This window comes from Zonotrichia albicollis, chromosome W (genome assembly GCF_047830755.1).
Source record: "Zonotrichia albicollis isolate bZonAlb1 chromosome W, bZonAlb1.hap1, whole genome shotgun sequence".
Classification (NCBI taxonomy): domain Eukaryota; kingdom Metazoa; phylum Chordata; class Aves; order Passeriformes; family Passerellidae; genus Zonotrichia; species Zonotrichia albicollis.
This window is the reverse complement of record NC_133859.1, coordinates 8,652,314-8,663,818: the sequence shown is the minus strand read 5'-3', so window position 1 is coordinate 8,663,818 and position 11,505 is coordinate 8,652,314. Positions and strand designations below refer to the sequence as shown.

The 11,505-nt window shown below is 46.1% G+C and overlaps 1 long non-coding RNA gene across 1 annotated transcript; it reads right to left on the bottom strand.

The window, feature by feature from the left end:
- Positions 1-1,901: 1,901 nt before the first annotated feature.
- On the bottom strand, positions 1,902-9,145 carry LOC141726915 (uncharacterized). Its single transcript, XR_012577859.1, has 2 exons — positions 8,449-9,145; positions 1,902-3,417 (listed from the first exon to the last, which is right to left on the bottom strand). It is a non-coding gene; the product is annotated as an uncharacterized LOC141726915 (long non-coding RNA).
- Positions 9,146-11,505: the final 2,360 nt, after the last annotated feature.

The window sequence follows — 11,505 nt, the reverse complement described above, 5'->3', positions numbered from 1 at the left end:
GCTGAGGGCTAAGGAGACATTATTTTGTGTGGCACCAAGTGCATCAATCACCAATTTGTGATCGTTCACATTTACTCTTTCCCAATTTGGCAAAATGTTTGACAGCATCCACTGGTGTGCCCCCAAAGCCAACAGAGATTACCTCAGTGGTTGCTGTAATTTGGACAGATCTCTGGCCGTAGCAGCCAGTTTGTTCATTGGTACCTCCGAATCGATGCTATTCAGAATTCCCAGTCCTGTGCCTAGAACACCAGTCACATCTCTAAGTTTCCTTGTTTTAAAAGAGCTGCGTTTCTGGAGCCAAGTAGTCCAGCCTTCAAAGGATGTTTGCAAAAACGGAGAACAAGCTGGCTGGATTTCTGAAACATTGGTCTGCATTAGCAGTTCGACCTGTTTAAGAGACCATGCTGGATTAAATAATATTTGTTGTTGACCAGTTTTTTTGATTATATAAGGTCCTATTTTGAAAATTTTTGGTGTAAGTGTGACCAGTGGTGTAGGTGAAACGGTGATAATGTGAGGTTTAGTAGTGGTAGATTGTGTTTTAATATTTATTGTGAATTTAAAGGAAAGGCCTTGTGTATCTTTTGTCCATAGACAGACTACCTCTGCCGTGTGATTTAATGTGAAGTTTTGCCAGCAGTCTCATGCTGGGTATTCACAATTTATTTGTTTATCCTCCTGACCCATGGAAACACTGATTGAGATTGTGTTAGTATAGTTTGATCCATTAACCACTCGACATCCAATATTAATTTGTTCTCCCACTACTCCTTGAAGCTGCCAAGTTCTCTGCCTCTTCCATTCGTGTTTAGCGTACGGCAGACCGTCATGCAGAACTACAGTTTGTAAACTCAAACCTGTGGTATTTCCCATAGATCCGGTAAATTGCAAAAAGGCCTGAGACCAGTCAGTGATCAGGGTCCGTTTGACTAGGATCTTGTTCCCTTTATAAGGCTGATGGGGGTTTCTCCAGGCAGTCGGGAAGCTCAGGATTATAATGATAAAAATAGCTCGCCAAGCAGGGCAGGGTCCTAGCAACAAATTTTGTTCACCTCTTATAACCATATCTCTTTTACCTGGAGTATTCCTGTGCTCCGTTCCTGTTCCTGTAGCCCGTTGCTCTCCCCCACTCCTCCTTACCTCTCTGCCTCGCCTGCCAGCCCGGGTGCATCGATCTGCAGGGATCATTATCTTCTCGGCAGCAGGGGTAGTCTTCAGGGGGTGCATTATTTGGGCTATTTCTTTCGTTCCTGCCCCAATTCCTAAGGGCAGGCTGCCAGGCCTCCAGGCAAAGGATCTCTCTTATCTTATGGCAGATTCTCTGCCGTTCCTAGTGAGCTTTTTAGGGCCTGAGTCTCACTGTCTGGGTTTTTCCTCCGAGCCTTACGGGCTCGTTTCTTATATATTCGGAAGCAGTGGTGTACGGTACTGTCGTGGTTTGACCAGGAAGGAGTGGGAATTCTGGGAAGCTGTGGTCAAACCAATGAAGGTTTTGGGTTTGAGACTGGCGTCCGGTGTGGCCAGTGGGGTTTGGACACACCTCCGAGAATACACAGGGGTTAAAAGCAAGGCACTGCCCTTGGCACTTCCTCTTTTGGACATCGCGGCGAAGAGTTCAGATCTCTCTCCCCCGCCCAGCCTGTTGCTGCTGGGCGGGGGAGGGGCCGGCCATGCGGTAGGCCTGGGGCCTGGACAGAGGTGGGGGTTGAGGGGGCTTCGAGGATGGAAGGGTGGAAGGTCCCAGAGAGTCAGCCCTCGGGCAGCCAGCCCCCCCCAGGAGAGCAGCCAGCCAGGAGGAGAAGGAGGGAGGAAGACTGCCCGGCCGGAGCGGCAGCGTGTGGGCAGCGTGCGTGGGAGTCGCTCCGGGACCGACAGCAGAGACTGAAAACTTTTAACCCTTTCTTGCATGATTGGGGCCTTGCAAAAATGCTAATCCTCCTCGAAGCTGAATAAGAAGGGAGATAAGAGATGAGATGTGGAGATGATTGGATGGGGAGAGATGATTTGGAGTGGCCTTTTGGCTGGACTTTTCTCGTGGCTATGGACTCAGTTGTTCCTGTGACACAGACTGCATTTAGGGGGAGGCAGTGCCTCAAAACCAGGAAGGTTCTTCGTGAGGACCCCCCGGCCCCAGGGGGTTGGAAAAATATGGGGGGGACAGATGTCCCAAAGCAGAGACTGTGCCTTTTTGGAGTGAGACAAGGCATCCTTGAAAGACAACCCTAAAAGCAGCTCTGGCCATGCGCAGTGGTGAGAGCACTGGGCATGGAAGGAAAATGTCACAAGCGGCAAAGGGACTTTTTTTTCCGGGCGGTGCCGAAGTGACAAAGAAGCACACGAGGTTTCAGTGTGTTTCCAGGAGAAGCCTATGGAACGAGAAGGACTCCTTTCCTCTTCATGAACTGCAGTTTGAGTATACTAACGTGTGGGGCCAAGGCTGGGCAGTTGTTTTGGGAGAATGTATTGGATTGGGAAAGTCAGGTGGTGGGGGAGGAGGAAAATGGTTTTTTTGTAAGGTTTTCAATTCTTTTCTTCTTTTTCCTTATAGTCTCTCCCTATTTTCCTGTAGTTTAAGTAATAAAGTGGTCTTTATGTTTAAGTTAGAGCCTGTTTTGCTTATTCCTGGTCACATCTCACAGCAGACACCAGGGTGAGGCATTTTCATGGGGGGCACTGGCTCTGTGCCAGGCTCAAACCATGACAGGTACTATCCCAATTTCGGGGCTCAACTTGCCACTCTATGGGGACATGAATCTTTTTCCCTACACACACCTGGTCTAATATCACACTCTGATTTTGGCAGATGATCCTATATGATTGGTGATGTATTGCCCAGGCCAGGGCCCAATGTCTCCTCTGCTCTATATTTTCAATTAATGTTATTGCCTCCCTATAAGGGATTTCTCTTTGTCCTGGGGCTGTTGCAAATTTCCTTAGGGCCGTGTGAGGGTTTTCCCTCCTCCAACCCCAATCACAAGTATGACACCAGATACCCCCACCTAATTGTGATTGGAAAACCCACCATTTGAGCCTACATCCCCCGCAAAATATTTTTATCCATGCCCTACAGTTGGGATCACCACATTTAATGCACCCAGGTCTGTTAGACAGTGGCCGCCTTATCTCAGCGAGGACCTCAGCCACTGATATCAGATCATCCCATGTGTGCCAAATAAGAGGACACTTCAGTTCCTTTCCCACCCTTTGAATATTGTCTCTGACCAGTAGCTGCAGTCGGTGTTTCTCCCTCTCAGTCATTCATATTAACAGTTGATAGGCGTTCTTATGTTTTCTGAAGAGTCAATCGTAGATCTCCAGGGCGACTGGTCACCTCCCAAGGGGTGTCTGCAGTGATGGGTCCTTTCACTCGACTGTCATGTGTCCAGCCTTTTTCAGCAGTTCGGACGGCTGTCTCTGTGGTAAACAGAACAACATAGGGACCTTCCCATTGGGGTGTTAGGGAGGTCTCTTTCCAAGTTTTAATTAGGACTCTATCTCCAGGTTTAAGCTTATGCATTGCTATGTCCAAAGGGGGTCTTTGTACCAATAGCCCTTTTCGTTTTAGTTCCTCCCTTCGTTTCATTAGGTGTTGTATGTAACTCCGAGTTTGACTATCTTGGATACAGGGATGGTTTCCTGGTAGCTCTAAGTCGTAAGGCATTCCATAGAGCATTTCAAAGGGAGAAATTCCCACATCCGTCCTAGGTTGGGTTCTAATGTTTAGCAGTGCCAGGGGTAAACATCTGACCCACGACATTTTAGTTTCCACCATAAGTTTAGTGAGTTGCTTCTTGATTTCTCCATTTGCCCTTTCTACCCTCCCTGAGCTTTGAGGGTGCCAAGGGGTGTGATATTTCCATTTAGTACCTAAGGCCATGGTTACCTCTTTCAGTACTTTATTTGCGAAATGGGGGCCTCTATCAGAGTCTAATATTTCTACTAATCCATACCTAGGGATTATTTCTTCCAGTAAGGTTTTAATCACTACATTTGCAGTAGCCCGTGATGTAGGATATGCTTCTACGAAGTGGGTTAGATGATCTACCAGTACCAATAAGTAATTGTACCTCCCTACTTTCGGTAGCTCGGTGAAATCTACTTGTACATGTGAAAAAGGTCGGTGTGCTAATTCCCTTCTTCCTGGAATCCTTTCTCGAGCTTGATGCCTATTAACCCTCTGGCATGTTACACATCCCCTAACTACTTGTTTTGCTATATCATAAATTCCTATACACATATACTTAATAGTAAACTGATCTACTAAGGCTTGGGTTCCCCAGTGAGTCTTTTCATGTAACTGCTGCACTATCCTCTGAGCTACAGATTTTGGCAGCACTTCCCTATCATCTGGTAATTTTCAAATACCCTCATTCTCTGTTATTCCCATTCTGTCTAATTTTTCCTTTTCCTGGGCTGTGAAGCTCAGGACACAAACTCTTTCACCATCTCGCATTCTCCTTGTTCCCTGCTCCTGGAATTTTCTGAGGGCAGCTTTCTTTGCTTCTCTATCTGCTATATTGTTTTCTCTGACCAGATGGGAGGGACCCTTTTGATGTCCTTTAACATGTACTATTGCTATTTTCTTTGGGCCTCTTAACGCTTGTAATATCTGAGTGATTAGTTCCCGATGTATTAATTCTTTTCCTTGGGAATTTATTAACCCTCTTTCTTCCCAAATTTTTCCAAAAGTATGTATCACTCCAAAGGCATACTTTGAGTCCATATAGATGGTCCCATCCTTAGCTTCCAAGAATTTCAGAGCCCGCAATACCGCATAAAGCTCACAGGCCTGGGCTGACCAACTAGGACTCAGAGGGCCGGATTCTATTATTTCTAAATTTTCACCTCCCACAATGGCATATCCAGAGATTCGCTTTCCCTCAACAACCCTAGAGGAATCATCCACAAATAACTTTTCTCCCTCTTCCAGCTCTTCTTCTTTGAGATCCGGTCTAATTTTTGTTTGTTTCTCTATGCTATGTAAGCAATCATGAGTTAAATTCTCCTGTGGATCCCCAAACAGGAATTCAGCAGGGTTTTGCAGAGAGGTGGTTTCAAGTATCAACCGAGGGGACGACAGTAAAATGCCCTCGTATTTCAAAAGTCTAGAGTCTGTTATCCATTTTTCTGCCTTTTGTTGCAATACTGCCCGTATATTATGGGGAGTAAAAAAACTTTCAGTTCTCCTCCATAGGTAATTTTGAGAGCTTCCTCCACTAAAAGGGCTGTGGCTACTATAATCTGCAAGCATGTTGGCCGTCCCCTACTTACTGGATCCAGTAATTTAGAAATGTATGCCACTGGTTTTCGACTGCTGGCCCAGTCCTGAGCCAGTACCCCAAATGCTACTCCTGCCTCAGTATTAACGAACAAATAAAAAGGTCTCCTAACATCGGGGAGGCTTAGCACTGGGGCATTAACCAATTCCGCTTTTAGTTGTTCTAATGATTCATCATCCTTTTCAGTCCATTTAATCAAACCTTCAGTAGTTAGTTTTTCATACAAGAATTTTACTTTGCCACTAAAGTTTTCAATCCATTGTCTGCAGTATCCTACGAGACCCAATAGCTGTCTAATTTGTCTCTTATTTCTTGGGGGGGGAAGGCAGAGGATTCCCTTAACCCTCTCTGGATCTAGTGTTTTAGTTCCTTTACTGAGTCGGTGTCCCAGGTACTTCACTTCTTCTTCTACGAATTGCAATTTATTTTTGGACACCTTCAGCCCCCGAATGCTCAAAAAGTTTAAAAGCTTAATGCTTTCTTCCAAACTGATTCCTCACTCTTTCCAGCTATTAACAGATCATCTACATATTGAACAAGGGTTATTCCCGGGTTTGGGGTATAGGTTTTCATTATTTGTTCTAATGCATGCCCAAATAAATTCAGGGACTCGGTGTATCCCTGTGGGAGCACAGTCCACCTTAGTTGTTGCTTTCGGTGGGTATCGGGATCTTCCCATTCAAATGCAAAATAGTCCCTACATTCTTCCTTCAAGGGGCATGCCCAAAAGGCATCTTTCAAATCTATAACACTATACCATTGGTCATCAGGTTTCAATTGACTGAGCAATGTATGGGGATTAGCTACTACAGGGAACCGGGCAATAGTTCTTTTATTTATTTCCCTTAAATCATGTACTAGTCGGTATTTTCCATCTGGTTTTTTTACAGGTAAGATGGGGGTGTTAAAGGGAGACATACAAGGTTCCAAGAGCCCTTGTTGTATTAACCGTTCTATTTCTGGTTTTAGTACCCTTCGCGCATCGTCTGACATGGGATATTGTTTTATCCTCACCGGGATTTCCGGGTTTTGGATAAAAACTGTGAAAGGCTCTATATTCAGTCTCCCTGCTGTGTCAGGGGTATACCAAACTTCCGGGTTTATCTTCTCCTCGTCAGTGGCCCGTAGGGGGCACAGTCGGACTTTCAACTGTTCTTCTTCAATATTTATATTTATTCCTAATTCCACCATTAAATCCCTACCTAATAAATTGTAATCGGCTTCAGGAACTAGTAGCAAGGATCCTATCCCTATTTTTTTCTGTGATTCTATTAAGACATCTTTAATTACAGGAACCTTGAAGGGTTCCCCTTTTGCCCCAATAACCTGTACTGTTAAAGGCGAAATCTTACATCCCGGGGGCAAAGACTGGACTGGACTGTTGATCTCTCGGCCCCCGTGTCTACAACGAAGGTTATGGGGGTTTGCTGGGGACCCACTTTAAGTTTTACCAAGGGCTCTGATGACATTTGAGTCCCCAATAAATAGAGCCCTTGACCCCCCTAATCCTCTTTGAATATTTTCTCATCCCTAAGCCTCTTTCGACATTCCCTCTTCATGTGTCCTTTCCCACCACAGTAGTAGCACACCGTTCCTTCTCTCCCCCCCGCTGGGGACCCTCCTAAATCCCGGGGACCCCTCCTCATGTCATTTCTTTCCCGTGGCGGAGGGTTTTTTCGCTGCCCCTCCCTTACTGCTGCTACCATCATCTGTACTCGCCTTTTATGTGCTTCTTCCTCCCGTCTAACATATACTTTCTGAGCCTCCCTAAGCAATTCATCAAGTCCTCTATCCTGCCAATCCTCTAACTTTTCTAATTTCTTTCGAACATCTTCCCACGATTTAGCTACAAACTGTGTTTTCAGGAGTGCTTGCCCCATAGGTGTCTCTGGATCCACCCCTGAGTATAACTGAAAACTCTTCCTTAATCTTTCCAACCATTCAGTGGGGGTCTCATCCTTTCCTTGGCACTCTGAATGCCTTGCTTATATTTTGTCCCCGGGGCACAGCCTCTCGTATGCCCTGGATTATAATAGTTCTTAAGTCCTGCATATGACCACGATGGTTGGGGTCCTGATTATTCCAATTGGGATTTTGCAAGGGCCATTTGACATCAGCCGCAGGACCTTGAACATGCTGGGCGTCCCAAATTCTCATTCCTGCCCTTCTAATCATCCCTCTCTCCTCTGTTGTAAATAGTATGCCTAGAATGGACTGTATCTCTACCCAAGCACATATATTTGGTCCCAGGAACTGATCCACCCTTTCTGCTACTCCTATAGGGTCTTCTAATAATTTTCCCATCTCTTTCTTAAACTCAAGGACATCTCCTGAGTTTAAGGGGACAGTGACAAACCCCATCCCAGCCTGAGGTCCTCCTAATGCTATTTCCCTAAGAGGGAACAACCCACTGTTCTCTCCTTCCTCAATTACTGTTTTCATTTGGCTCCGAGTACGTCTCCTGTAATCCGAGGAGTCTGTGACCTGCTGTTTGTCAGGGGCTGATGCCGGAGGAATGTTTGGAAGGGATACAGGGGGGGCTGGGGCTGGTGGTGGTACATATGGGGGAGGATAAATAGAAATCTCTTCCTCCACTCGGGACTTTTTCTTTCTATCTTCTTCCCCTTGGCTTCCCTTAAGGGGGAGCAATCTAGTTATTTGCTCATTACTTCCTACCAACCACAATTTAGCATAAGCACTCTCCTCCAGGTTTTCTGGCTCTTTGGAATTCACATAGATGTTCAGGGCTTGACAGACCCAGTCCTCGGAGGATCCGAAAACGGGCCAGTATGTATTTCCTGAATCCAGTTTCTTACCCCCCCATACTACCATGCAATAATTTATCATTTTTGCTTTATCCTTCCCTTTTCTGGAGGGAAAATCATCCCAATACCTAATCATTAATCCTAATGGACTATCCTTAAATATTGGGGGTAACCGGGGGCCCTCCCCCATGGGGTCAAAAGGCTTGCTTTCCTTCTACCCATCTTCCAAGGCACCTCCACGCACACACACACCCCCTCCCCCCTTGGTCGTGGCTCATTCCCTCGCGGGTTACGAGAAACGCACTACTGGAGGGTCCCTCTTGCTTTGTCCTCTGTTGGACGTCTCATTCACTGTGCCCTGGGATTCCAACCCCAACCGAGCGGTTCACCCGTATACTCACGCGTCCTGCGTCTTCGCTCAGATCTTCGTGCACAAAGTTTACAGGGTTACCGGTGTTTCCTTGCTTATTCTCGAATTTAGGTTCGTCGGTCCAGAGGGGGGGTCGGTTGAGAAGATCAGGGCCACCAAAGGGGTGGGGGCGCCCCCCCCGAATTCTCAAACCAACCCTGTCTCAGGATCCGAGTCACAGCACCAAATTGTGATAAACGAATCGACCGAATTTAAGAATTGTACAATAATCTCTATTATTATGCAAGCAAGAATAAGCAAGATTCAGCGCTGGGCGGCCAGGAGTCTTGCTCTCTTAGGCGCGCGCCTCCCCTCTTTCAAGTTCGCTTTTTATTGTCCTTTTTTTCCGAATTCCTGGGTGACGTGATCTGTTTTCTGCGCGTGCTCCTCCTGTTGCTAGGGGTCTTTTTTCTGCCCTCTGGTGGTCGTGAGATGAAGGCCCCAAGTCTTCCTCTTTGGTCGCTTTCCTTATAAGGCATACCTAGAAATCTTTTTTCTAAGCTCGGCATTCTTGCAAGGTTAATAATTGTTACCATATGTGTTTCAGAAAGTCTCCTATATCTATAGGGTAGAATTTTTGCAGAGCAAGCAATTCTACAAGGTTAGTAATTATTACCAGATGTGGCTGAATCTGGTTACCAAGGGGGGGTTTGTAGCCTAAGCACTACTTAAACATTTCCCATACAGCCCTATAGATATTCTACAAAATCTATTTAGCTATTGTTTTTAATTTAAATCATCATCTAGCTATTAATGAACAAATATATTGTTACTTATTACAGCCCCCTGCTACCAAAAACCAGGCTGTGCAAAACCAATACACCTCCCCATCATCCCTCACAACACTAAGCCGCATGCCCAACTCAGTCATCAAATTCCCTCATAGCAAACTGAAATAAACAGGGCAGGAGACTTTTTCCCCTTCTAATGCCTTTATTAAAAGTGATCAGCTCAAGATTGGGCAGCTTGGATGGGTCTGCAGTCTCCCGTTGTGTCTCCCAAGGCGACGAGGAGGAGGAGGATATGCGCCGCTTTGTCCACTAGGGGCAGAGCTTGGGGTCCGGTCCTCGTGGGAGCCTTTAAGGCGTGGTGACTCCTTGGGATGTTACTCCTGCCGCCTCTCTTGGCCCGTTCCCACTCGTCGGGACGATTCCCGTGCTCAGGGTGAGAGGGACTACAAAGGTGTTCAGCATCTCTGCAGGCTCAGCACTCCGTTCCTGATGTCCAGACATCACTCCAACCTCTCAATTCTTAGTTGGCTCGTTGTTTTGGGGTCTTTTTCAGCAAGCTAGAAGCAGTAGCTTCTCATGGCATGCTGGTCCTGGAGTTATTTTGCATATCCCCCCCCCCAAGTCTCCTCCTCACTGTTCCGGAGGTCCCCACCCTTTACTGTCCCAGAGAAGGGCCATTAACTCTGCCCCAGCTAGCCTTTTACTGATACAAAACCAACTATTAACGACAACGACCTGTAATTACCATAACACAAGCAGCAACAGTGGTAACCTTTTTCTCACAGAAAAAATTGGCAGAATTTTTGTTCATAACAAAACCACAATCACAACTAGGAGCAAACAGGAAGTCATTCATTTTAAACCCATCCCCCACATTCACCAGTAGAGTTTGAATAAAATGCACCTGCTCATCTTTCCCACTTATCAAAAGAAAATTTGGACTATTGTCTCTCCTTTGGCATAAAAATCAATTAGACAGAGAGACTCCCGTGTCTACTAAAAACCACACTTCTTGGTCCAGACCCATTCTGCATGTTATCAAGTGCTCCAGTGTGGTGAGCCCACAGTACAATAGGAGATCCTGACACCCTTAACAATCCATTTCTAATGTTCTCTTCTTTTACAAATGTCACATTCATTCCTTCCATATTGCTGTCCTGGTGGTCGCCCCCTTACCTTTGGCCCTGGGGCTCCCTGCATTTTTTTTGCTGTCGGGGGTTGTAAAAACTGTGCCATTATCCTTACCTTAATCTTTACTTCATCCTTTCTTGCATATACCTGAAGTTCCTTTCTAACCAATTCCTGCAAGGGCCCACTCTGCCACCTCTCCAGCCGGCTCCCTCCCGCTGTTTGTGGGCTCTCACCCTCCCACAGCTGCTGAACTTTCTGCAAAATCACCCACCTCCCTGGTGACCCAAACAATATCCCTTCTTATATCAGGCCAGGCTTTGGTAACAGATTGTATCTGAGAGGGAAGATGTGTGCTAATGTCTTTACAAGCAATTTGATGGGTGAAGGTATGGGTGTTAGCGTCTTTGAAATTGTTCTTTATGTCTCTAATAACTTTGGGCAGCAGGTTTGTTGCAGAGCCCAGACAGCTTGGCTCCTGAAACAGACAAGTGGGTCTGCACAAACCTGAGCTTCTGAACTTTGGGGTAAAATGACAGGTTCAGGGGGGATATGGAGTAGGTGGTTTGGAAAGGCTGTAACTTCCCAGTACCTCAGCCAGTGGGAAAAGGAAGAGGGCAACATATGGCCAGGAGTTTAGGATAAAAGGTGGCTGTGCTCACCGAACCCCTGAGAGATAAAATCCTGCAGGGGTGTGCCCCAGTGGCCTCTCTCCTTCTATTCTAATAAAGTTACGGGACTCCTCTGTCTCCTTTCTGGGACACTGGCTTTTCATAGCATATTTTTCCATACAGTGTGTTCGACGGTGGCTTGGGCTGGAGCGGGGTGGCTATGCTCCACTTCTGCTGGTGCAATGCCCCCAGTTTTGGACAGGTAGCTGTGGAATTCACCCTCAAGGCAACTCAAAGACTGCTACTGCAGTTTCTCAGAGCATAGAAAGAAAAAAAGCTAAAAAGAAAAGAAAAATCTTTGCCTGAACAAAGATCAAGCAGCTGGCAATGCAAATATTATGCTGCAAAAAGTTGTGAAAATCCTGGCGGGAAGATTTTAAAATGCCCATAGTCACAACTCCCCCCACACACACAGGTCTCTGGCTGCAGGGTCTTAAAGATACAGCAACAATTTTTGGGCTCACATTGATGGGGAATACAATATCATTATGAATCACCCTAGGACATTCCACCCCTTAT